At 43.2% G+C, this 26,055-nt stretch overlaps 1 protein-coding gene and 1 pseudogene across 1 annotated transcript in view; both read right to left on the reverse strand.

The window, feature by feature from the left end:
• The window catches only part of LOC138657437 (zinc finger protein ZFP2-like), a 492,419-nt gene that overhangs the window by 449,545 nt on the left and 16,819 nt on the right, over positions 1–26,055 (reverse strand). The gene's annotated exons all lie outside the window — the stretch shown is intronic.
• The window catches only part of LOC138657470 (zinc finger protein 585A-like), a 115,483-nt pseudogene that overhangs the window by 36,474 nt on the left and 52,954 nt on the right, over positions 1–26,055 (reverse strand).

The raw sequence follows: 26,055 nt of genomic DNA on the forward strand, positions 1-26,055 counted from the left end.
TCCGCCCCCCACCTTTGTAATTCCCACAGTAAATATCGGCAGGCTCCGGCCACCTGCGGCTATTGTAATGTATGTCTGGCCTGCCTCTTTTCTATTGGCCTGCCCTCTGTATCTGTGTGATATATTCTGTGTCCTGTGAGTAAAGTTTTGTCAGACTGGAAATACGTGGAGAAGCAGTGATCTTTTATATGCGCTCACGTAACCAAGTGATTCCAGCCAGCGTCCATTCAGACTCCAGCCAAAGCAGAGTGGACCTCCTGAAACACGGGGTGGTACTGAAAGAGGTACCACAGCTTGGTAGACCCCGTTACATGCGTCACTAATCCCGCCCATCGGCGCTCATGTCACATGACCGAAGTAGCAGACCCCTGTGGTTGTCATTGCCGGATTGCTGTGAGTGCCACAAAACTGTTGGTGCTCATAGCAAGTGAGCATTTCTGCCACACACAGGAGATCTGATTATCGCAGCTTCTAGACTCCCATAGAGACTATTGAAGCAAGTGAAAAGTAAAACAAAATAAAAAATATATGTAAAAGTTCAAATCACCCTCCATTCACCCCTTTCAAAATAACACAATTTTAATTTTTTTTAAAATATACATATTTGGTGTTTCTGAATTCAGAATCAACCGGGCTATCAAGTTATAAAAATAATTAATCCGACCGGTAAACGGCGTAGCGAAAAAAAAAGGAAAAACGCCAGAATTAAGTTATTTTGGTCGCCACATTATTGCATTAAAATGCAATAACTGGCGATCAAAACATCGTATCTACACCAATATGGTATTAATAAAAGCGTCAGCTCCACACGCAAAAATTAAGCCCTCACTTGGCCCCAGATCATGAAAAAAGGGGACGCTACGGGTCTCGAAAAATGCCGCAATTTTTTTTTTTTTTTTTTACAAACTTTGGATTTTTTTTTCACCACCTAAATAAAAAAGAACCTATACATGTTTAGTATCTACAAACTCGAAATGACCTGGAAAATCATAATGGCAGGACAGTTTTAGCATTAGGTGAACATGGTGAAAAAAAAATCCAAAAAACAGTTGTGGAATTGCACTTTTTTTTTGCAATTTCACTGCACTTGGATTTTTTCCCATTTTCCAGTACACGATATGGTAACACCAATAGTGTTGTTCAAAAGTACAACTCATCCCGGAAAAAAACAAGCCCTCACATGACCATATTGACAGAAAAATAAAAAAAAGTTATGGCTCTGGGAAGAAGAGGAGCGTAAAACAGAAATGCAAAAACTAAAAAGGGCTGCGGCGTGAAGGGGATAAAAGAAAAGATCAATGTCTTTAGAAGGATGGTTAAGAAATAAGTCAGTTTGGTATCTCTCTTTAATTTTCATCATAAATTCTTTGGGGTCCAGTAATCCCCCCAAAAATATTGGACATAGAATGGTAGAGTCAGTGCTAGATCTCTCCTGTGGTCCAGGTTCAACAAAAATGCTGGACAGAGCATCTGCCTTGCCGTTTCTTGAACCAGGTCGATAAGAAATTATATAATTCAACCGGGAGAAAAATAAGGCCAATGTACTTGTCTTGCAGACAACCTCTTAGCTGTACAGATAAATTCAAAATTTTTGTGGTCAGTAAGAACAGTCACCGGATGATTGGCCCATTCCAAAAGATGTCTCCATTCTGAGAAGGCAACTTTAATGGCTAACAGTTCCTTATTCCCAATACCATAGTTCTTTTCTGCAGTTGACATGGTATGAGAAAAAAACGCACATGGATGAAGCTGCATTTTGTCTCCAACTCGCTGTGATAAAGCGGCTCCCACCGCAGAGTCTGAGGCGTCTACTCCGACAACAGACGGCAGTTCAGGTTTTGGATGGACAATGGTGCGGAAGTGAAAAGAGTATTTAGTTTGTCAAACGCCATTTGTGCCTCAGGAGACCAAAAAAACACTCTTGTTTTCTTTGTGAGTGAAGTAATTGGTAAGATTGTTTTTGAAAAGTTTTTAATGAATCTTCTGTAGAAATTTACAAATCCTATAACATGCTGATTCTCTATTACATTTCTTGGGGTAAGCCAGTCAACTACCACTCTGATCTTACTGGGATCCATGCTCAGACCTTCTGGGGAGATGATATATCCCAGAAATTGAGGTCTGGTTTATTCAAATTCATATTTTTCAAGTTTAATATAGCGATGGTTTTCTAGTAGACGTTCTAGAACTAACTGGACATGTCTGCGATGCTCCTCCGAGGAATCTGAAAATATAAGAATGTCATCAAGATAAACAACTTGATCCAAAAAATCTTGAAAAACATCATTGATGAATTGCTGAAAGGTGGTAGGGACGATGCTAAGGCCGAAAGGCGTAACCAGATATTCAAAATGTCCATATGGTGTTCTAAAGGCAGTCTTTCACTGATCTCATTCGGATGAGATTATAAGCCCCTCTTAGATCGAGTTTGGTAAAAAGTCTGGCAGAACGCAGTCTCTCCAGCAACTTAGTGATTAAGGGGAGTAGGTAACGATTCTTAATGGTAATTTTATTGATTTCTCAATAATCTATACATGGCGGCAGGGTTGAGTCCATCTTTTCTACAAAAACAAGGGTGCTCCATCTGGCAAAGAAGAAGGTTGAGTAAAGCCTTTCCCTAAATTTTTGTCCAGGTATTCCTTTAATACTTTAATAATAATCTTTATTTTTGTATAGCGTTAACATATTCCGCAGCGCTTTACAGGTTGCACACATTATCATCACTGTCCCCGATTGGGCTCACAATCTAAATTCCCTATCAGTATGTCTTTGGAATGTGGGAGGAAACCGGAGAACCCGTAGGAAACCCTTGCAAACACGGGGAGACCATACAAACTCCTTGCAGATGTTGTCCAAGGTGGGATTAGAACCCAGGACTCCAGCACTGCAAGACTGCAGGGCTATCCACTGAGCTACCCTGCTGCCCAATTTCAATTCTGGCTCAGAAAGATTGTAAATTTGTCCAAATGGAATTCACGCTCCAGGAAGTAAATCAATGGGACAGTCATAAGGACGATGAGGAGGCAGTTGATCGGCTTTCTTCTTACTGCAGACTTCACTGAACTGCTGGTACTGAGGTCACTCTGATTAGAAATCTTGGAAATTTGAATTTGTTTGGAATCAGATACATTAGCATGGCAATTGTTACAGTAGTCAGAGGGAAAGGTAATGTCCTCGATGCCCAGTTGATAGATGGGTTAAGAATTGAAAACCAGTGAATGCCTAGAATAACTCATGATTCATGATGATTCGGCTCCATACAGATTTCCAGGTCAATTGTCTCATGAGTAACAGATCCAGGTGATAAAGGTGATCCATCCACTGTTTCCATATCGATGGGCATGGATTTAGTTCTACTTGCAATGTTATTGTCAAGTGAGAATTGCGAGTCCATGAAATTCCCTCCTGCTCCAGAATCTAACATGGCAGAGCATTGTATTTTTTGGCTTCAAATTATGACCTGTATGGGAACGACAAAATGAGATGATGGTGATTGCTCTTTTGCCTTTATCTTGCATTATGGACAAGATGGTCTGCAGAACTGGATCTCGCTGTTCAAAGAGGTCTAAATCACATTCAGCCCTGGTATTTGTGAAGGCTAAGGTCCTTATATTAGGACAGTTGATAGCAAAATGTCCAGCGCCCCCGCAAGAGAGACATAGATTTTCTGTACGCCACCTCTCCTTCTCTACTGCAGAGAGAGGTGTACGGATTACATTAATTTGCATAGGTTCAGGAACAGTATCCTTTTCCTGTTCCTGTTTCCTTTTTCAATGCTGATTGAGTAAAGGAGTAGTTAAGGGTGTTTCCAAATACTCACAGCCTTTCCTTTCTTAGTTCAGTGAGTCTCTGATCAATTTGAAAGCATAGCTGAATAAAGTCCTCCAAATTATCAGGGGTCTCAACCCTTGCAAGTTCATCTTTGATTAGCTCTGAAAATCCTTGGCGTAATTGACTCCTCTGGGCAGCTAAATTCCATGTGGTGTCTGCCACCCAGCGGCGGAATTCAGAGGTATATTTAGCTACAGAAGGCCGCCCTTGACGTTGGTTATGCAATTTGGTTTCAGCTGTAACACAATGATTTGGGTCATCAAACACTTGGTCTATAGCAGTGATGAAAGAGAGTAAGTCATTTAGGACGTCAGAGTTCTTCTCCACATAAGTTGAGGCCCATGCAAGAGCCTCATCAGTCAGATTATTGTTAAACAGAACCTTTTTCCTGTCACTGGTAAATGGAGAAGGAAGCATCTGGAAATAGATACGGCATTGATTTAGGAATCCACAGTAGTGGTAACAATCCCCGCTGAACTTTGCAGGCAGCGGCATGTGTGCGTTTGATTACGGGCCAGAGTTGCGCAATTCCAATAATTTCCTTTTGCTGACCCAACACCTGAGTCTGCAACTTAGAAAATTTTTCTTGGTAGGTGGTACCAAAATTCTGAAGTTCAGTAACTTCTTGCCTCAGTTGGGCTGCAATGAACTCCATCCTGTGGGCGTGATTATTCTGTTATAGACTGACCTGGTTGGAGTAGTGATACTGCAACCACTAGAGGCATCATTGGGAAGGTAGCGTAGTCTGGTATAGCTAAGGAGTCGATACACAGGAACAGCAATGTAGTTTGATGGAATTAGCAGGAATTGTAGTCAAGGAAGCCAGGGGTCGTTTATCAGGTTTACCAGGAGCAGCAGTGTCATTTGAAGGAATAAGCAGGAATTGTAGTCAAGGAAGCAAGAGGTCATTTACAAGGAGCAGCAGTGTTGTTTGAAGGAATAGCAAGTGGAAGGAAGCATGACTAAAGGCCAATAGCTCAATAATCACGCAAGAAACTGACACACAGCTCCTCTCTGTCATATTCCCCACAAATAGCTCCTCTCTATCATACCCCCCCCCCCCCCCCCCACACACACACACACACACACACACACACAATGCTCTATGAAACTTAGTGTTGGCAAAATGTTAGAAATTGTTCTGAAGTTCAGTGAGATATTAACTCAATCTTATCAAAGGGGGTGTACTCATTTAAACTGAGCAATGTTTATTAAAATTTATAAAACACAGAACATAATTACAGTATCTTTCCTGCATGTCTTCTCTCATGTTTTACAAGATATGATTTGTGTATTAAAGATTTCCCACATTCTCAACATGCTTCAATGTGTGACTTCTCTCGTGGCTTACAAGACTTGATTTTTTTGTAAAGCACATTCCACATTGTAAACATGAAAATGGTTTCTCTCCTGTGTGAATTCTTTGATGTCTAACAAGATGTGATTTATCTCTAAAACATTTCGCACATACTGAACATGAATATGGAGTCTCTCCAGTATGAATGCTCTGATGTCTAGTAAGACCCCCTTTATCTCTAAAGGACTTCCCACATAGTGAGCATGGATATGGCTTCTCTCCTGTGTGAATTCTCTGATGTATAATAAGATACCCCTTATATGTGAAGGACTTCCCACAATCGGCACATGAAAATGGATTTTGTCCTGTGTGAATTCTCTCATGCACAGCAACTTGGGATTTATATAAAAAGCATTTCCCACATTCTGAACATGAATATGGTTTCTCTCCTGTGTGAATTCTCTGATGTATGATAAGACTCCCTTTATCTGAGAAGAACTTTCCACATTCCGAACATGAAAATGGCTTTTCTCCTGTGTGAATTCTCTCATGCACAGCAACTTGTGATTTATATAAAAAACATTTCCCACATTCTGAACATGAAAATGGCTTCTCTCCTGTGTGAATTCTCTGATGTGTAATAAGACTCCCTTTTTCTGTGAAAGACTTCCCACATACTGAACATGAAAATGGCTTCTCTCCTGTGTGAATTCTCTGATGTATAATAAGATACCCTTTATATGTGAAGGCCTTCCCACATTCTGAACATGAAAATGGTTTTTCTCCTGTGTGAATTCTCTCATGCATAGCAACTTGTGATTTATATAAAAAACATTTCCCACATTCTAAACATGAATATCGAGCCTCTCCTGCGTGAATTTTCTGATGTTTAATAAGACTCCCTTTAGCTGTGAAGAACTTCCCACACTCTGAACATGAATATGGCTTTTCTCCTTTGTGAATTCTCTGATGTGTAATCTGACTCCCTTTATCTGTATAGGATTTCCCACATTCCAAAGATGAAAATGTTTTTTCTCCTGTGTGACATCCCTTATGTCTAACAAATTTTGATTTCTTTGTAAAGCATTTCCCACATTCTGAACAGGAGTATGGCTTCTCTAATTTGTGTTTTCCTTGTGTTAAATAATCTGACCTTCTAGTAATTTGCTTGTCACACTGAAATCTTTTATTCACTTTGTCACCTGGAATTGTGGTAACAATGCGAGATTGCTCAGGAGAAGGTTCCTCATGATTAGGAGGATTACTAGAAAGTGTAGTACTGTGAAGTCCAGGAGGTCCATGATGGGTAATGAGGTTTTCTCCATTAGAGTGCTTCCTGATATCTTCTTTTTTACAATTTAGTGATAAACCATTATTCTCACAAGGATTTCCTATAAGGAAGAAAGATAGATTGGATGTGAATTTCTTCTACAACACAAAAGAGATTTCTACATGTATTTTATGAAGCTCACAATAAAGACCCTCGTCAGTGAAAGTACCAGTAATAGCGAAGACAACTACATGGCATAACATTAAAATGCACCTGTCACCTCTTTTGGCAGCTATAAGATGCGGCCACCGCCTTTCAGGGCTTATCTACAGCATTCTATAATGCTGTAAATAAGCCCACAGTCTGACCTGAAAGATAAGAAAAATAAGATTTACTAAACTCACCCGGGGGGAGGTCCGATGGATGTCGCAGGTCCGGGTCCGTCGCCTCCCATCTTCTTGCGACGCAGCCTTCCTACTTTCTTCCGTGCTCACCAGCATTGCACTTCTGTGCAGGCGTACTTCTCTGCAAAGTATTACAGTACGTAGGCACTGGACCTCTCTGACCTTCCCATCGCCTGCACTACTTTGCTCTGCCGTCAACAGGACTGAGAAGTGCGCCTGCGCAGGAGCGTGATGCCGGAGAGTTCTGAAGCAAGCAGGAGGGTGGCGTCGCAAGAAGATGGGAGGCGCCAGACCCGGACCTGCGGTTCGGATTATGATTGCTGAATTTGCAATATTCACCGATTAATTAGTTGAATATTTGCCGAATATAACCGAACACCATTCACATCAATGGGAGGCAAAAACAAACGCATGCTCAACACTTTAAAACTGCCCCAAATGCTGCCAAAACACCTCAAATGAGGGACAGACACCAGGAAAGTGGCCTCAATTCACCCACAGTACAAATTTTAGCATAGAACTGCAGCAATCAGCCAGGCATGAGGTATTGGGCTCTGGGACAGCATTTACAGCTTTCAACTGAATGTCACAGTAAGACGAGGTGGGTGAGGGATTGGTGTAGGACCCCTTTGTTGGGAGCCCTGATACCACATGCAACACCTCTACCTGCTTTCAGGTGGCACAAATATCAGTTTTATAGACTACCATTGTCAGAAAAATGTAAGGATAGTAACACGGGTAGTTGAGTCCAAGGAAGTGGAGGCCTGCTGGTCTCAGAGGCCTACTGCTACATGAAGGAGACCCAACTAGGAGTGTTCACATTTCCAAAAATTATTGGTAGACATCACCAAAGTGGCATCAATTGCACCACAGTAGAAATAGTATAATAGGGACCGATAGGTCTTTCACTACAGCCAACCCAGTGGATGGAGACAGTAATGAGCAAGGTGGTGGAAGCACTGTTCCGTATCCCACTGAAAGACTGGAAGGGGCGTAACTAGGTTGCCTACCAAATACCTACTCTGGCAAGTGGCAGCAGGCAAAAACTGCTACTCAAGGAGGTGCAAAAAGGTTGCACCAGGTATACTCAATGGCTGACCTACAGAATGTGGCATCTGAACCCCTACAGTGGGTAAGCTGCTACAACCCAAAGGAGGGATGAAAAATTAAGGTAGGCACTGTAGGGACTCTGGAACAACAGGTGCAGATGGGACCGGTTGAGGAACAGAAAAGCACTGGCAGGTGCGGGCAGTACCGGGTGTTAGACAGATGGGCACTGGCAGGTGCGATCTGGACCGGCTGATGGACAAAAGAGCACAGACAGGTATGAGCACAGACAGGTAAGAGCAGATAAGTACAGGGTAGACAAGCAGACAGGCGGACCTGGGGAACCTGACAACTAGCAAGCATGCAAGGCAAACTAACATCATAGGTCAGGTACCTCCATATTTTAGGAGAAGCCTTGAATAGAAGGTGTGGCCCAGACATAGTTTGGGAATACCTTAGGTTGGTGTGGGCGGTCTCTTTAAAAGGGAGGGAGCATGCGCGTGCGCCCTCTAAGCATATTTCCCGGTTAGTGATGAGTGAGTGTACTCGTTGCTTGGGTTTTCCTGAGCACGCTAGGGTGATCTCCGAGTATTTGTTAGTGTTTGGAGATTTAGTTTTCATCGCCTCAGCCGCATGATTTACAGCTACTAGCCAGCTTGATTACATGTGGGGATTCCCTAGCAAACAGGCAACCCCCACATGTACTCAGGCTGGCTAACAGATGTAAATCATTCAGCTGCGGCAATGAAAACTATATCTCCGAGCAGTCATAAATACTCGGAGACCACCCGAGCGTGCTGAGGAGAACCAGAGAAACGAGTATATTCGCTCATCACTATTCCCAGTCCTACAACTGAACCTTGGTGGAAACCGACACATAGAGGGCGAGATGAGGATAGACGGTTTTTCCACCAACATAGAAGAGGATTCTTTACTGTTAGGGCAGTGAGAATCTGGAATTGCTTGCCTGAGGATGTGGTGATGGCGAACTCAGTCGAGGGGTTCAAGAGAGGCCTGGATGTCTTCCTGGAGCAGAACAATATTGTATCATACAATTATTAGGTTCTGTAGAAGGACGTAGATCTGGGGATTTATTATGATGGAATATAGGATGAACTCGATGGACAAATGTCTTTTTTTGGCCTAACTAACTATGTTACTATGTTACTATGAGGAGGTGGTGTGTGAGTGGGAGACACTGAATGTCCTGTCTGTTAGGTAAGAGGAGATCTAACAAAGGGCCAAGTCTGTAATGTCAACAGATCAGAAAGTCTATAGTAAGAGGGAATGGTCCACTGTGTCAAAGACAGATGTCAGGTCCAGGAGAAGGAGGAGGAGAAACTTGCGTCACTTTCACTTTCATTTGGCGGTTAGTAGGTCATTGGTGACTTTAGTCAGGGCAGTTTCATTGGAATGGTGCGGTCTGAAGTCAGATTGTAAGAGGTCATAGAGGGAGCAAGAGGACAGGAGGGAGGACAGTTCAAAATGGACGTGTTGTTCCAGTAGTTTGGTAGCATAGGGGAGAAATGATATGGGGCGATAGGTAGACATAGAGGATGGGTCAAGGGTGGGTTTTTTGAGGATGGGTGTGATCGAGGTATGTTTCAATCAGGATGGAAGACACCAGTTGTTAGTGACAGGTTTAAGAGGAGGGTTATGCTTGTGATGAAGACTATAGAGATCAAAGCAGCAGAATCATTTTAGAAACCTCTGCAAACCATGACAGAAACTCCCAAACACATACAAAATTCGAACAGTTGGAGTCAAAACTACTGTCTTAAAATTAAAAAAATAGTATTTATTAAGTAACAAGTCACATCTTTTAATAATCATTTACAACGATATAATAAAAGCGTATAATCAATTCATATTGCTTGCTTCTATATGGCTTACATACTTCAAGAACCTGATGCCTCAGGTCGTATTTTCTTTATTAGTGTGGATTTGTGGCTCTGTTAACTGTGTCCTTCCTTTACGTTACTATGAATTGATTATACGCTTTTATTATATTGTTGTAAATGATTATTATAAGATGTGACTTGTTACTTAATAAATACTATTTTGTTAATTTTAAGACAGTAGTTTTGACTCCAACTGTTCGAATTTTGTTTGTGATAAAGACTGTGGTAAAGTTTGGAATGAGGTGGGACGTTATAGTATCAAGTTTAGAGGTGGTGAGGCAAAGTATTCAGCCGAGATGAGGGGGGAACTGGTGGACACAGGAAAGAATTGAAAGTACTGAATTAGCTGTTAATGGTTGTTAGACAGGTATGATATGAGGGATGAAAAGTCGTTCTGTTTTGCTGCAGTCAGAGTTTGCGCAGTATTTTTACAACTTCTGTTACTGGACGGGCAACTCCGCTCCCTTTCTTTGGCAGCCGTACAGTGGTACTCTTTTGTAGATGAGGGGCAGAAAGAACATGTGCTCCAGTAGATGGCAAGCGCTGCATCAAATGGCCTCTGCTCCTCTTCCTCCACCTTAACATCACACATACAGTATAGTCCTCAGTGGTGGCACCCCGGGATGCTGGCCTTCAGGTCAGAGTGGCAAAGAAAAAGCCATATCTGAGACTGACTAATAAAAGGAAAAGATTAATATGGGCAGAAGAACACAGACATTGGACAGAGGAAGATTGGAAAAAAGTGTTATGGACAGACGAATCCAAGTTTGAGGTGTTTGGATCACACAGAAGAAATTTGTGAGAGGCAGAACAACTGAAAAGATGCTGGAAGAGAGTCTGACACCATCTGTCAAGCATGGTGGAGGTAATCTGATGGTCTGGAGTTGCTTTGGTGCTGGTAAAGTGGTAAACCTATTCCCACATATAATGCTTCAAACATAAAGATACCAAATATACATTTTTGGTGAAGAATCGACAACAAGTGGAACACAATTGTGAAGTTGAACCAAATTTATTGGTTATTTTACAATTTTGTGGAAATTCAAAAACTGAAAAGTGGGGGGTGCAATATTATTCTGCCCCTTTACTTTCAGTGCAGCAAACTCACTCCAGAAGTTCATTGTGGATCTCTGAATGATCCAGTGTTGTCCTAAATGCCTCATGATGATAAATATAATCCACCTGTGTGTAATCAAGTCTCCGTATAAATGCACCTGCTCTGTGATAGTCTCAGGGTTCTGTGTGAAGCACAGAGAGCATCATGAAGACCAAGGAACACAACAGGCAGGTCCGTGATACTGTTGTGGAGAAGTTAAAAGCCAGATTTGGATACAAAATGATTTCCAAAACTTTAAACATCCCAAGGAGCACTGTGCAAGCGATCATATTGAAATTGAAGGAGCATCATACCCCTGCAAATCTACCAAGACCCGGCCGTCCCTCTAAACTTTCATCTCAAACAAGGAGAAGACTGATCAGAGATGCAGCCAAGAGGCCCATGATCACTCTGGATGAACTGCAGAGATCTACAGCTGAGGTGGGACAGTCTGTCCATAGGACAACAATCAGTCGTACACTGCACAAATCTGGCCTTTATGGAAGAGTGGCAAGAAGAAAGCCATTTCTCAAACATATCCATAAAAAGTGTTGTTTAAAGTTTGCAACAAGCCACCTGGGAGACACCAAACATGTGGAAGAAGGTGCTCTGGTCAGATGAAACCAAAATCAAACTTTTTGGTAACAATGCCAAACGATATGTTTGGCGTAAAGGCAACACAGCTCATCACCCTGAACACACCATCCCCACTGTCAAACATGGTGGTGGCAGCATCATGGTGTGGGCCTGCTTTTTTTCAGCAGGGACAAGGAAGATGGTTAAAATTGCTGTGAAGATGGATGGAGCCAAATACAGGACCATTCTTGAAGAAAACCTGTTGGAGTCTGGCAAAGACCTGAGACTGTGACAGAGATTTGTCTTCCAACAAGACAATGATCCCAAACATAAAGCAAAATCTACAATGGAATGGTTCACAAATAAACGTATCCAGGTGTTAGAATGGCCAAGTCAGAGTCCAGACCTCAATCCAATTGAGAATCTGTGGAAAGAGCTGAAAACTGCTGTTCACAAACGATCTCCATCAAACCTCACTGAGCTCGAGCTGTTTGCCAAGGAAGAACGGGCGAGAATTTCAGTCTCTCGATGTACAAAACTGATAGAGACCTACCCCAAGAGACTTGTAATTGCAGCAAAAGGTGGCGCAACAAAGTATTAAGTTACAGGGGCCGAATAATATTGCACGCCCCACTTTTCAGTTTTTGAATTTCCACAAAAATTTAAAATAACCAATACATTTTGCTCAACTTCACAATTGTGTTCCACCTGTTGTTGATTCTTCACCAAAAATTTACATTTGGTATCTTTATGTTTGAAGCATGATATGTGGGAAAAGGTTGAAAAGTTCCAGGGGGCCGAATACTTTCGCAAGGCACTGTATAAAAAGGACTTTGATTAGGGAACGTGAGAGGCCGCCCCTAACAGATGAGTTTTTAGGGAGCACCTAAAAATGTCTAAGTCGTGGTTATACTCCTAATTTAATGGGGTACAAAGGGTAAGAGGTGAGTCATCAAGGTAGGAGACTGAACTGAATGGAACAAAGTCCAGATCAGGGGTGTTACCGTCTTTGTGTGTCTCAGAGTTTGAAAGTTGTGAGAGTCCACGAGAATTGGCTAGAGATAGAAGCTGGGATGCAGTTGGGGAGGTGGAGCTGTTGAAGTCTCCCAGTATAAGGGTTGTCAATCCTGAGGACTTGAAGTGTGCCCGCAACGCATAAAAGTGGTCAAGGAAGTGAGTGGGTGAGTCTGGGGGCTGGTATATGACTGCTACTCTGAGGGAGAGGGGATGGAACACCATGTACGATCACTGCTAACTCCACGATAACCCTACACTCCTCGCTGCCAACAACATTCCTGTTTTTAACCCAATAAATAAATGCAGGCCGATTGGATGCCATTCTTCTTTTGAGGTTCACACCATCAGGGTAAATTTTCCCTGTTGCTTTTTCTCCCTAGAAAGGGACGCACCCATGTTTGCAGTATCAAAACATGCTGGAAGACAATCTTGACAGTGGTTTTCCCCAGCACAGCAGTGATGCTCACAGTTTGAGTCGCAGTGATAGCCTTCCAACCACAGAAACGTTCAGTTGTCAACGCAAAAACATTAGCAGCCTTGCAGCACTTTATTCCTGTGTTATAACCCCACAAAGGACAGCATCTGCAAAGAGTTTGTATTTGCTACCCGTGTTTGCGAGGGTTTACTCCCAGTAATTATTTGTCTACCCACACTACAAAGACATGCAGATAGTAAATATAGATTGCGAGTCCAATGATGACAGTGACAGTAATGTCTGTAAAGCGAATGTTGAACTATTGGCGCTATATAAGTGATAAAACACCCCCAAAAATTGAAAGTGATGTTCAGCCACACTCATGTGGCACACATGAGTTTCATATATTACATTTGTGAGAAAAATGCAAGGATAGTAACACGGGTAGTTGACTCAGAGACAGTGGAGGACTGCCGGTATCGGAGGCCTACTGCTACAGGCAACACACATGAAGGTCACCCAACGCAGAATCTACACATTTACAAAAATTAGTACCAGACACTAACAAAGTGTCATCAATTTTACCAAACTAGAAATAGTATAATAGGGACCGACAGGTCTTCCACTACACCCAAACCAGCAGATGGACACGCAAGCAGGACTGTTCACATTTCCACAAATTAGTGTTAACATCTACAGCAGCAGCAGGCACATAAGCCCCACTTAAGATATCAGAGACTGCAATTACGCAAGAATAATGCAGGACACTAAAAACTACAACATACAATAACAGAAGTTGTCAGTTGTCTTTGGATAGGATGTTACGTTAGTGGATCACTAGTGCTTTCAGAAACATTAACACCTACCCCACATACACCTCAAACACAAAGCCTAATCCCCCTTCCTCCACGACCTCGCTTTTTCCCAGTCATGTTGCTCAGATAGTGTGGTAGGAGCACACTATTAGCAACTAAAAATATTTTTTTTTACTCTGCACAACCTCTGCACACAGCTGAATTTCAGTGGCACAAAATTAGACGATGAAATATGGCATGATTAATCACATTACAGCAGAAAGAATTGTTTCAGCGTCGATGAGGCCTGTATGACAAAGAAGATCTGCTCAAAAAATTTTCAAAGTCAGATGTCCCCTATTGTATGATATTAGTAACAGATGATTTTTTTTGGGGGGGTGGATGAGGCCTGTTTAACATTGACTAGACGCTCAAAACAATTTCAAAGTAACATGTCCCTCTACTGTCCCCCAAAGTGACATGTCCTCTCCACCCACCCCGTTAACAAAAGATGAATTTTGGGGGCCTGTCGATAAGGTCTGTATTACATTGACTAAATGCTCCAAACAATTTCAAAGTGACATGTCCCCTACTGTATGATGTTAGTAATAGTAGATTTTTTTTGGGGGGCTGTCGATAAGGCCTGAATAAGATTGAGTGGATCCTCCAAACAATTTCAAACTGAGATGCCCCCTTCTGTATTCGGTCAGTCACATAAAATAATTTTTTATTAGTGTAAATGAGTCCTGTATAATCTAGAAGATTTTCCGTGGCGTTGGAATGCCCTCTTTCCTACAGTTGCTGCTGGTTTGCTTGAAAAATATGGATGACGTGTAATAACGTGAACTGATCAGGAAAAGGGCCATGATGGTGGCGGGAATGGAAACATAAAACAGGATTAATAACAGGACAGCTATGAGAAGTACGAGATCCATGATCCAGCCTACAACGATTACTCATTTACCCAACACCAATTACCAAAGAGCGTTCGATGCTCGTCAGAAGATAGGTGTCACAGATGTGCGTCTCAAGCTAGGTATAAAAGATGCCCGTGAGAAATTGGATGCCCAAGATGCACATAATCTAGAAGATAGTTTTGAGCCTATTTCAAACTCATATCTCGGCTGCTGTATCACGTTTGTAAAAAAAATAAAATTAATTAATTTGAATGTAATATAGTAACATAGTTATTAAGGTTGAAGGAAGACTTTGAGTCCATCTAGTTCAACCCATAGCCTAACCTAACATGCCCTAACATGATGATCCAGAGGAAGGCAAAAAAAACCATGCGGCAAAAAAATAAGCTCCACACTGGGGAAAAAAATTCCTTCCCGACTCCACATACGGCAATCAGACTAGTTCACTGGATCAACACCCTAATAAGGAATCTAGTATATATAACCTGTAGCATTATACTTTTAAAGAAAGGCATCCAGTCCCCTCTTAAATTTAAGTAATGAATCACTCATTACAGCATCATACGGCAGAGAGTTCCATAGTCTCACTGCTCTTACAGTAAAGAATCCGCGTCTGTTATTATGCTTAAACCTTCTTTCCTCCAGACATAGAGGATGCCCCCTTGTCCCTGTCTCAGGTCTATGATTAAAAAGATCATCAGAAAGGTCTTTGTACTGTCCCCCCATATATTTATACAGTAACATAAGATCACCCCTTAGTCTTCGTTTTTACAAACTAAATAGCCCCAAGTGTAATAACCTATCTTGGTATTGCAGACCCCCCAGTCCTCTAATAACATAGTAACATAGTAACATAGTTAGTAAGGCCGAAAAAAGACATTTGTCCATCCAGTTCAGCCTATATTCCATCATAATAAATACCCAGATCTACGTCCTTCTACAGAACCTAATAATTGTATGATACAATATTGTTCTGCTCCAGGAAGACATCCAGGCCTCTCTTGAACCCCTCGACTGAGTTCGCCATCACCACCTCCTCAGGCAAGCAATTCCAGATTCTCACTGCCCTAACAGTAAAGAATCCTCTTCTATGTTGGTGGAAAAACCTTCTCTCCTCCAGACGCAAAGAATGCCCCCTTGTGCCCGTCACCTTCCTTGGTATAAACAGATCCTTGGTCGCTCTTCTCTGCACCTGCTCCAGTTCAGCTATGTCTTTCTTATACACCGGAGACCAGAACTGTGCACAGTATTCTAAGTGTGGTCGAACTAGTGACTTGTATAAAGGTAAAATTATATTCTCCTCATGAGCATCTATGCCTCTTTTAATGCATCCCACTATTTTATTTGCCTTTGTAGCAGTTGCCTGACACTGGCCACTGAATATAAGTTTGTCATCCACCCATACACCCAGGTATTTTTCATTGACGGTTTTGCCCAGAGTTTTAGAATTAAGCACATAATTATACATCTTATTACTTCTACCCAAGTGCATGACCTTACATTTATCCCCATTAAAGCTCATTTGCCATTTATCAGCCCAAGCTTCTAGTTTACATAAATCATCCTGTAATATAAAATTGCCCTCCTCTGTACTGATTACCCTGCAGAGTTTAGTGTCATCTGCAAATTTTGAAATTCCACTCTGTATGCCCCCTACAAGGTCATTAATAAATATGTTAAAAATAAGAGGGCCCAATACTGACCCCTGTGGTACCCCACTGCTAACCGCGACCCAGTCCGAGTGTGCTCCATTAATAACCACCCTTTGTTTTCTATCCCTGAGCCAGCTCTTAACATACTTACACATATTTTCCCCTATCCCCATTATTCTCATTTTCTGTATCAACCTTTTGTGTGGCACCGTATCAAAAGCTTTTGAAAAGTCCATATACACTACATCCACTGGGTTCCCTTGGTCCAATCCGGAACTTACCTCTTCATAGAAGCTGATCAGATTAGTCTGACATGAACGGTCCCTAGTAAACCCGTGCTGATACTGGGTCATGAGGTTATTCCTCTTCAGATACTTCAGTATAGCATCCCTTAGAATGCCCTCCAGGATTTTACCCACAGTAGAGGTTAAGCTTACTGGCCTATAGTTTCCGAGTTCAGTTTTTGTCCCCTTTTTGAATATTGGCACCACATTTGCTATACGCCAGTCCTGTGGTACAGACCCTGTTATTATGGAGTCTCTAAAGATTAAAAATAATGGTCTATCAATGACTGTACTTAATTCCTGCAGTACTCGAGGGTGTATCCCATCCGGGCCCGGAGATTTGTCAATTTTAGTGATTTTTAGACGCCACCGCACTTCCTGCTGGGTTAACCAGGTGACACTTTATGGGGAATTTTTGTTATCACTATATCACATTGTCTGCCATGGAATTTTTTTGTGTAAATACTGATGAAAAAAAGTAATTTAACATATTGGCCTTTTTCTCATCCTCATCCACCATTTCACCCAGACTATTTTTAAGGGGGCCAACACTATCATTTTTTATTTTCTTACTATTTACGTAGTTAAAGAATATTTTGAGATTATTTTTACTCTCTCTGGCAATGAGTCTCTCTGTCTCAATCTTTGCTGCCTTGATTTGCCTTTTACAGAATTTATTTAATTTTTTGTATTTATTTAATGCCTCCTCACTACCTACTTCCTTTAATTCTCTAAATGCTTTCTTTTTGTCCTTTATTGCGCCCCTTACAGCTCTATTTAGCCATATTGGTTTCCTCCTATTTCTAGTATGTTTATTCCCATATGGTATATACTGTGCACAGGTCCTATCCAGGATGCTAATAAACGTCTCCCATTTTCTTTGTGTATTTTTGTGTCTCAGGATATCGTCCCAGTTAATTGCACCAAGATCCTCTCTCATCCGTCGGAAATTTGCCCTCCTGAAGTTTAGTGTCCTTGTAACCCCTCTACTACACATCTTATTAAAGGATACATGAAAACTTATTATTTTGTGATCGCTATTTCCCAAGTGACCCCCAACCCTTATATTTGCTATGCGGTCTGGCCTGTTGGTTAATATTAGGTCTAGCAGTGCCCCCCTTCTTGTTGGGTCCTGAACCAGTTGTGAAAGGTAATTGTCTCTCATAGTTGTCAAAAACCGATTACCTTTGCTGGAACTGCAGGTTTCTGTTCCCCAATCTATTTCAGGGTAGTTGAAGTCCCCCATAATAATGACTTCTCCTTCAGTCGCAGCTTCATCTATTTGCTTTACGAGGATATTCTCCATTGCTTCCATTATTTTTGGAGACTTATAACAAACCTCTATCAGTAATTTATTATTTTTCCCCCTCCCCTTATCTCCACCCACAGGGACTCTACATTTTCATTAGATTCACCTATATTATCACGCAGGATGGGTTTTAAGGACGATTTTACATATAGACACACCCCTCCCCCTCGCTTATCTGTACGGTCATTTCTGAACAGACTATAACCCTGCAAGTTAACAGCCCAGTCATGGCTCTCATCCAGCCACGTTTCAGATATCCCTACTGCTAGTAACAGACGGTACTATATGGCGGTATACGTGAAATCTGTTACTTCACAGAGTCACTTAAGACAAGAGAACGCTGTGCCCTGTTAACCTCAGAGAGGAACACAGATACCAAATAGAGCGAACAGTGGTCATGCAGTCAGAATAGCACACATGCAAATCTCCTCACCGGAGGTGCCAGCATTCTAGGGGCTTATTTCAGCCAACCCTGAAACCACATGCACATGACCACACTGGCACTGAACAAAAAACTTAGTTGATACCAGCGCATGGCCGTGCTGATGGCAGCACGGCCATGCGCTGGTATCAACTAAGTTTTTTCAGCGAACCTTTTATGGCTGCAGCAACTTCTGGACCTTCCTAGAGGACCAATGGGAGCTGATACAGTACCTGAGCCACTTCAGGACCTTCCTAGAGGACCAATGGGAGCTGATACAGTACCTGAGCCACGTCAGGACCTTCCTAGAGGACCAATGGGAGCTGCTGTAGTACCTGAGCATGTGACCCCCCGACCTCCAATGAGAGGTCTTACCCTGGGCATGCTCAGAAGGGGAAAAGCAGAACTTAGTCCCAGAGACGTCTGCTCCCCGCTGAACAGTACTAGCTACAATCGATGAGCCTGGAAAGGCAGCAGTAACCATCCGCACCATATCAGGCTGAGCCAGATGCTGGGACCGACGTCTGCTGAGAAGGCTCCACTGCTGCTGGAGAAGAATGGGAGACCGCAGCGGAGATGGTTCGAGATTCCCCCTGTGCAGAGTCGGGAACTCGACCCCTAACAGACAGGTTCATATCACAGCCAAAACATGACAATGTGGCAGAAGGCGGACTGTATCTCATTCAGCGAAAGAAAATATTATAATTTTTTTTATGCGCATTAGGTCTGCAGTTTCATATCACCACCACGAAATGACAACGTGGGACACAGCAGGCTATTTCACATTTAGCTACAGAAAAAAATTATAACTTTTTTTTAATGTGCCATAGGGCTGCAGACAGTTATATATCACCACAGCACTAAATGACAAGGTGAGATACAGCAGGCTGTTTCACATTTAGTTAGTGAAAAAATATTAATTAGAATGTTATACTTCTGCATGGAGCACAATAGAAGGAGTGCACAACACGTGCCCTGCTGGCTTTCTTTGTGGACCTCACTAATGTCCAAAAAAGAAAAAAATGCTGGAAGGTAAATTTAAATTATGCCTAGTACACTGTAGTGCCCAGTAATTTGTTGTGCCCAGTAATTTGTTGTGCCCAGCATATTGTAGTGCCGAGTACATTGTAGTGCCCAGTACATTGTAGTGCCCAGTACATCGTAGTGCCCAGTACATCGTAGTGCCAATATAATGTAGTGTCCAGAAAGCTGAAGTGCCTGTACATCGCATTACCCAGTACATTGTATTGCCCAGTACATTTTAGTGCCCCATAAGTTGCAATGCCCAGTACATTGCATTGTAGTGCCCAGTTCGTTGTATTGCCCAGTACACTGCATTGACCTTACATTGTAGTGCCCAGTACATTGTAGGGTCCAATACATTGTAGTGTCCAGTAGACTGCAGTGACCAGTACATTGTAGTGCTCGTACATTGTAGTGCCCAGTACATTGTAGGGTCCAATACATTGTAGTGTCCATATATTGTAGTGTCCAGTAGACTGTAGTGCCCAGTACATTGTAGTGCTCGTACATTGTAGTGCTCAGTACATTGTAGCGCCAGCACCTTGTAGTGCCTGTACATTGTAATGCCCATACATTATGCCCATACATTATGCCCAGCTTGCACTTCTGGAGACGCCCACCCTGTAAGTTAAAGGGTCTTACTTGCTACAGAAATGACAAACATATGGACACTAACTGCCGTTTACGCACAATGTGGGGCTCAGGAGGAAGGGGTATTTGGATTCGGGAGTGCAGATTTAGCCGGACTTCTATTGGTGGCAGCCATGTAGCTTTCCCAGATGTTTTGTACTACCAGTAACATGGAAGCCTCTATATTTACGTTAACAGATGACGGGACTTGCTTTATTTTGTGACTTAAGATGAAGCTTTTATTGTATTGGGAACATTTTACAAAACATTTTGATTCACATTTATCTTGTGCCCTACGCTGAGCACTCACATCAGGGTTTCCGTCTAAATATATAAAATGCTTGATCCAGATGAAACCTCGAGGGATCCAATCACTAATAAAGCAGCACAGTTACTGTCTAGCCTCTGTTCAGCGTTGTCCATCTTTTCAAAGATGCACAAAACTGTGGCCAACATCACTTTTATGCACGCTTGACACAGCCGGATCACCGGTTCTATAGTGTCCACAGTGTCTCTATCTGCCTTATTATAGGGAATCTTCTGCCAGAGGTTCTGTCCAAATCACAAGCTCAGTCATTTATATGGGAGCACAGGACGTGTGGAGAAGAAAAATATGGATGGAAAGGATGGAAAGAATATTAACAAAGGTAAAAGGAAAACTAAATCTGTGCTTCCTAAATCATTAAGAAGAGGTGTGAAGGCGGCCCTGTTATTCATTGGTGCACCGCCGGACTCTACAGGAGCAGCCGCGCTATCACCGGACACTTCTGCTGTGATGTGGACAGCGGATAAAGCTTCGCTACACCGGAGATTCCACACGATATCACACACTGGTCATCATCATCATCACACGCCAGTCATCAACATCACACGCCGGATATCATCGTTATACGCCGGACATCATCGTTATACGCCGGTCATCATCATCACACGCCGGTGATCATCATCATCACACGCTGCTCATCATCATCATCACAAGCTGCTCATCATCATCATTATCACATGCTGATCATCATCATCATTATCGCATGCTGGTCATCATCATCATCACGTGCCAGACATTATCATGTACCTGTGAAAACTTCTCCCAGAATCTCCTCCTTCCCGTCACTCACACACGACTGATCCCCCCTCATCATCGCTTCTTCTTCTGTCTCATCCTTCACTTTATTCTTAGTCGGATCTTCCTCCTGATATATCAGATGTAACAATCAGCAAAATACAAGAAACCACCAAAATCTGTGACCTCTATGACCTCGATCAGAAATGTCCCCCCATATACAGATCCGGTACAGGGCTCAGCACCGTCTACCTGATGATCCTCCGGGATGTTGTGATTCTCCTCCGGGCAGTCCTGGGGATACAGAGGACGGGGACATCTCCCTGGTGGATTTCTCCTCCTGGATCCATCTGTAGGAGACACACAGTGATGGAATAGATTGTGTCATGTGATGATGAGATGATGGGAGTAGTAGTAGGTGACCACAGGACAGACATGACAGTCTCGAATTCCTCACCCTGCTGATCAGCCCATATTGTGTGAATCCTAAACCCCTCATTTCACCCCTCCCTCAAGAATGTAGATGGTTCTATGCTGCAGGCAGACCTGTCTCCCTACCCTACTCATTTTCCCCTCCCACCTGGTACTGGTTAAAACTGGTACAGAAGCATGGGCTTCTATTGTTCTTTCAAGGTTATATATATTGGCACCAATCAGGGCTAGAGATATAAGACTTATATATTCCGGATGTGCATCGAGGGATCTATAACTCCCTGAAACCGCTAGAAGCTAAACCCAACGAGTGCAAAGTGCGGGTTTCTCTGTAAGCGGTTCAGGTAATTACACTTAAAATAATCCCCATGATGTGGGGCACATTCTGATCATTGTGTCTTTCGTATACGAGATTCATACAGCGAGCTAGGCATAAAAATAGTTTTCATTATTCCAAGTGAAGGGGAGGTTTCAGCCTCTAAGTGAGGTCCCCACAGGGTGAATGCCTTGGTTTTAGGCTAGGAAATAACTGAGTGAAGCAGCAGTCTTGAGGTGTCTTTTTCTGGGGTCCAGCTGCTATACAGATGTGCTATGCATCTAGTTGTGTACCCTCCTCCACAGCACACAGTCGGCCATGAGATAAGGTGACATAACGAAATGTAAGTGTTTATTTTCAACCTTAATCCCATTTTATTTGTAATTGTATTGTACATATGATATTTGTATCCTTTATAATAACTTTTTATACCTCTGTAAACACTGCCTACCTTTTTTGGAGTAAAATATAAAATTACTAGCTTGTCTCTCCCTGCTCTATAACGTACTGTCACGTCCTCTGAAGTGAATTATGCTACTAATCTGGGTTGGCTCCAGACCCGTTAATAACTAAGAAATCGGAGCTGGTGGCAGCATAATTTGTCCTGTGCAAACGGGCAGCGTTGATAATTATAGTTCCCGCCTGAGTGGGACTAGTTATATCGCCCTCGCTGCAGCGTGCCCAATAACCAGTACATAGCAGGCAGCCTTTCTGGTGACTAATTATCCTAGGTGCAATACCTGGTCTGACCTGAGGGTAGGGGGGGCCAGAGAGCTGCAAGTTCCAAACCGGAACTGGGAAGTGGGATACAGATAAATCCCCTTCAGAAAGAACAAGGGGCAACAAAATAACCCCGGATCACGACAAATTGGTATGAGTGGTGGGGATGATACAGGTATCCTCCCCACATGATGCTCAATACAGTATAATGGCCACACATGATGCTCCATACTGTATAATGGCCCCACATGATGCTTCATACTGTATAATGGCCACACATGATGCTCCATACTGTATAATGGCCACACATGATGCTTCATACTGTATAATGGCCACACATGATGCTCCATACTGTATAATGGCCCCACATGATGCTTTATACTGTATAATGGCCACACATGATGCTTCATACTGTATAATGGCCACACATGATGCTCCATACTGTATAATGGCCACACATGATGCTTCATACTGTATAATGGCCACACATGATGTTCAATACTATATAATGGCTACGCAGTGCTCCACATACTGCATAATGGCCCCACATGATGCTCCATACTGTATAATGGCCGCACATGATGCTCCATACTGCATAATGACCGCACATGATGCTCCATACTGTATAATGGACACACATGATGCTCCATACTGTATAATGACCCCACATGATGCTCAATACTGTATAATGACCACACTTGATGCTCAATACAGTATAATAGCCGCACACAGTTCTCCATACTGTATAATGATCCCACATGATGCTCAATACTGTATAATGCCCCCTCCCATCTTGTATGCATGGCTCATCTCCCCCCCATCCTGTATGCATGGCTCATATCCCCCCCTACTGTATGCATGGCTCATCTCCCTGCCATCCCATATGCATGGCTCATCTCCCTCCCATCCCATCCCATCCCATCCCATATGCATGGCTCATATCCCCCCTCCTGTATGCATGGCTCATATCCCCCCTCTCATGTATGCATGGCTCATCTCCCTCCCATCCCATATGCATGGCTCATCTCCCTCCCATCCCATCCCATATGCATGGCTCATATCCCCCCCTCCTGTATGCATGGCTCAAATCCCCCCTCTCATGTATGCATGGCTCATCTCCCTCCCATCCCATATGCTTGGCTCATATCCCCCCTCCTGTATACATGGCTCATATCCCCCCCTCCTGTATGCGTGACTCATCTCCCTCCCATCCCATCCTGTATGCATGGCTCATATTCCCCCCCTCCTGTATGCATGGCTCAACTCTCAACCCCCTGCTCCTATCTTGCATTGCTCGGCTCCCCGTCCTCCTTCATTCCCCCGATCTCCTGTCCCCCAGACTCACCTTTTTCACACCGCGCGGCCGCACCGAACATCCCTCTATCTCTGTCCCGACTCCCGGCGCAACACCTTCTTCCTGCGTGAGCGGTCATGTGGTACCACTCATTAAGGTCATGAATATGCCCATATTCATGACCTTAATGAGCGGTAATAATAATATAATAATAATAATAATTTTTATTTATATAGCGCCAACATATTCCGCAGCGCTTTACAAATTATAGAGGGGACTTGTACAGACAATAGACATTACAGCATAACAGAAATACAGTTCAAAACAGATACCAGGAGGAGTGAGGGCCCTGCTCGCAAGCTTACAAACTATGGGGAAAAGGGGAGACACGAGAGGTGGATGGTAACAATTGCTTTAGTTATTCGGACCAGCTATAGAGTAAGGCTCGGGTGTTCATGTAAAGCTGCATGAACCAGTATGTAGCAGTACAGACACAGAGGGCTAATACTGCATAAAGTGTATGAGAACATGATGCGAGGAACCTTTTTTTTTTTTTTTTATTATAAATAGGCCACACAGGGATCGTTAGGTTAATGCATTGAGGCGGTAGGCCAGTCTGAACAAATGAGTTTTTAGGGCACGCTTAAAACTGTGGGGATTGGGGATTAATCGTATTAACCTAGGTAGTGCATTCCAAAGAATCGGCGCAGCACGTGTAAAGTCTTGGAGACGGGAGTGGGAGGTTCTGATTATTGAGGATGCTAACCTGAGGTCATTAGCGGAGCGGAGGGCACGGGTAGGGTGGTAGACTGATACCAGGGAGGAGATGTAGGGTGGTGCTGAGCCATGGAGTGCTTTGTGGATGAGGGTAGTAGTTTTGTACTGGATTCTGGAGTGGATGGGTAGCCAGTGCAATGACTGGCACAGGGTAGAGGCATCGGTGTAACGGTTGGTGAGGAATATGATCCTGGCAGCAGCATTCAGGACAGATTGGAGCGGGGAGAGTTTGGTAAGAGGGAGGCCGATTAGTAGAGAGTTACAATAGTCCAGACGAGAATGAATAAGTGAAACAGTAAGAGTTTTTGCAGAGTCGAAAGTAAGAAAAGGGCGAATTCTAGAAATGTTTTTGAGATGCAGGTAAGAAGAGCGAGCCAGTGATCGGATGTAGGGGGTGAATGAAAGGTCAGAATCAAGGATGACCCCAAGGCAGCGGGCATGTTGCTTTGGAGTAATGGTGGAACCGCACACGGAGATGGCAATGTCAGGCAAAGGTAGGTTAGTAGAGGGAGAGAACACGAGGAGTTCAGTTTTTGACAGGTTTAGTTTCAGATAGAGGGAGGACATGATGTTAGAGACAGCGGTAAGACAATCACTGGTGTTTTCTAAAAAGGTCGGTGTGATATCGGGAGCAGAAGTGTATAATTGGGTGTCGTCAGCATAGAGATGGTACTGGAAACCAAGTCTACTGATTGTTTGTCCAATAGGGGCAGTATACAACGAGAAGAGTAGGGGGCCTAGGACTGATCCTTGAGGAACCCCAACAGTAAGGGGAAGGTGAGAGGAGGAGGAACCAGCAAAACATACAGTGAAGGATCGGTCAGAGAGATAGGAGGAGAACCAGGAGAGAACGGTGTCCTTGAGGCCGATGGAGCGGAGCATAGTGAGGAGGAGCTGATGATCCACAGTGTCGAATGCTGCAGAGAGATCCAAGAGAATTAGCATGGAGTAGTGACCATTAGATTTAGCTGTTAGTAGGTCATTAGAGACTTTAGTGAGGGCAGTTTCAGTAGAGTGTAAAGAGCGGAAGCCAGATTGAAGAGGGTCGAGAAGAGAGTTATCTGAGAGATAGCGGGTAAGACGGGAGTGGACCAGGCGTTCGAGGAGTTTAGAGATGAAGGGAAGATTAGAGACAGGTCTATAATTAGCGGCACAGTTTTGATCGAGGGATGGTTTTTTAAGTAATGGATGTATGATGGCATGCTTAAATGAGGAGGGAAAAATACCGGAAGTGAGGGAAAGGTTGAATATTTTTGTTAGGTGAGAGGTGACAGCCGGGGAAAGGGACTGGAGGAGATGTGACGGAATGGGGTCACTGGTGCAAGTGGTCGGGCGAGAAGATGCAAGGAGCCTGATTACTTCTTCTTCTGTAACTGCTTCAAAGTCAGAGAGTGAACTAGATGCAGTGGGGGAGGGAGGACAGTGCATGGTATGAAGAGATTGGGAGATGATTTCCTGTCGAATGTGGTCAATTTTTTCTTTGAAGTAATTGGCCAGATCGTCAGCACGGAGATCCGTGGTTGGGGCCTGCTCTCTTGGGTTGAGTAGGGACTGGAACGTGTCAAAGAGACG

This window comes from Ranitomeya imitator, chromosome 1, assembly GCF_032444005.1.
Source record: "Ranitomeya imitator isolate aRanImi1 chromosome 1, aRanImi1.pri, whole genome shotgun sequence".
In the NCBI taxonomy this organism is placed as follows: domain Eukaryota; kingdom Metazoa; phylum Chordata; class Amphibia; order Anura; family Dendrobatidae; genus Ranitomeya; species Ranitomeya imitator.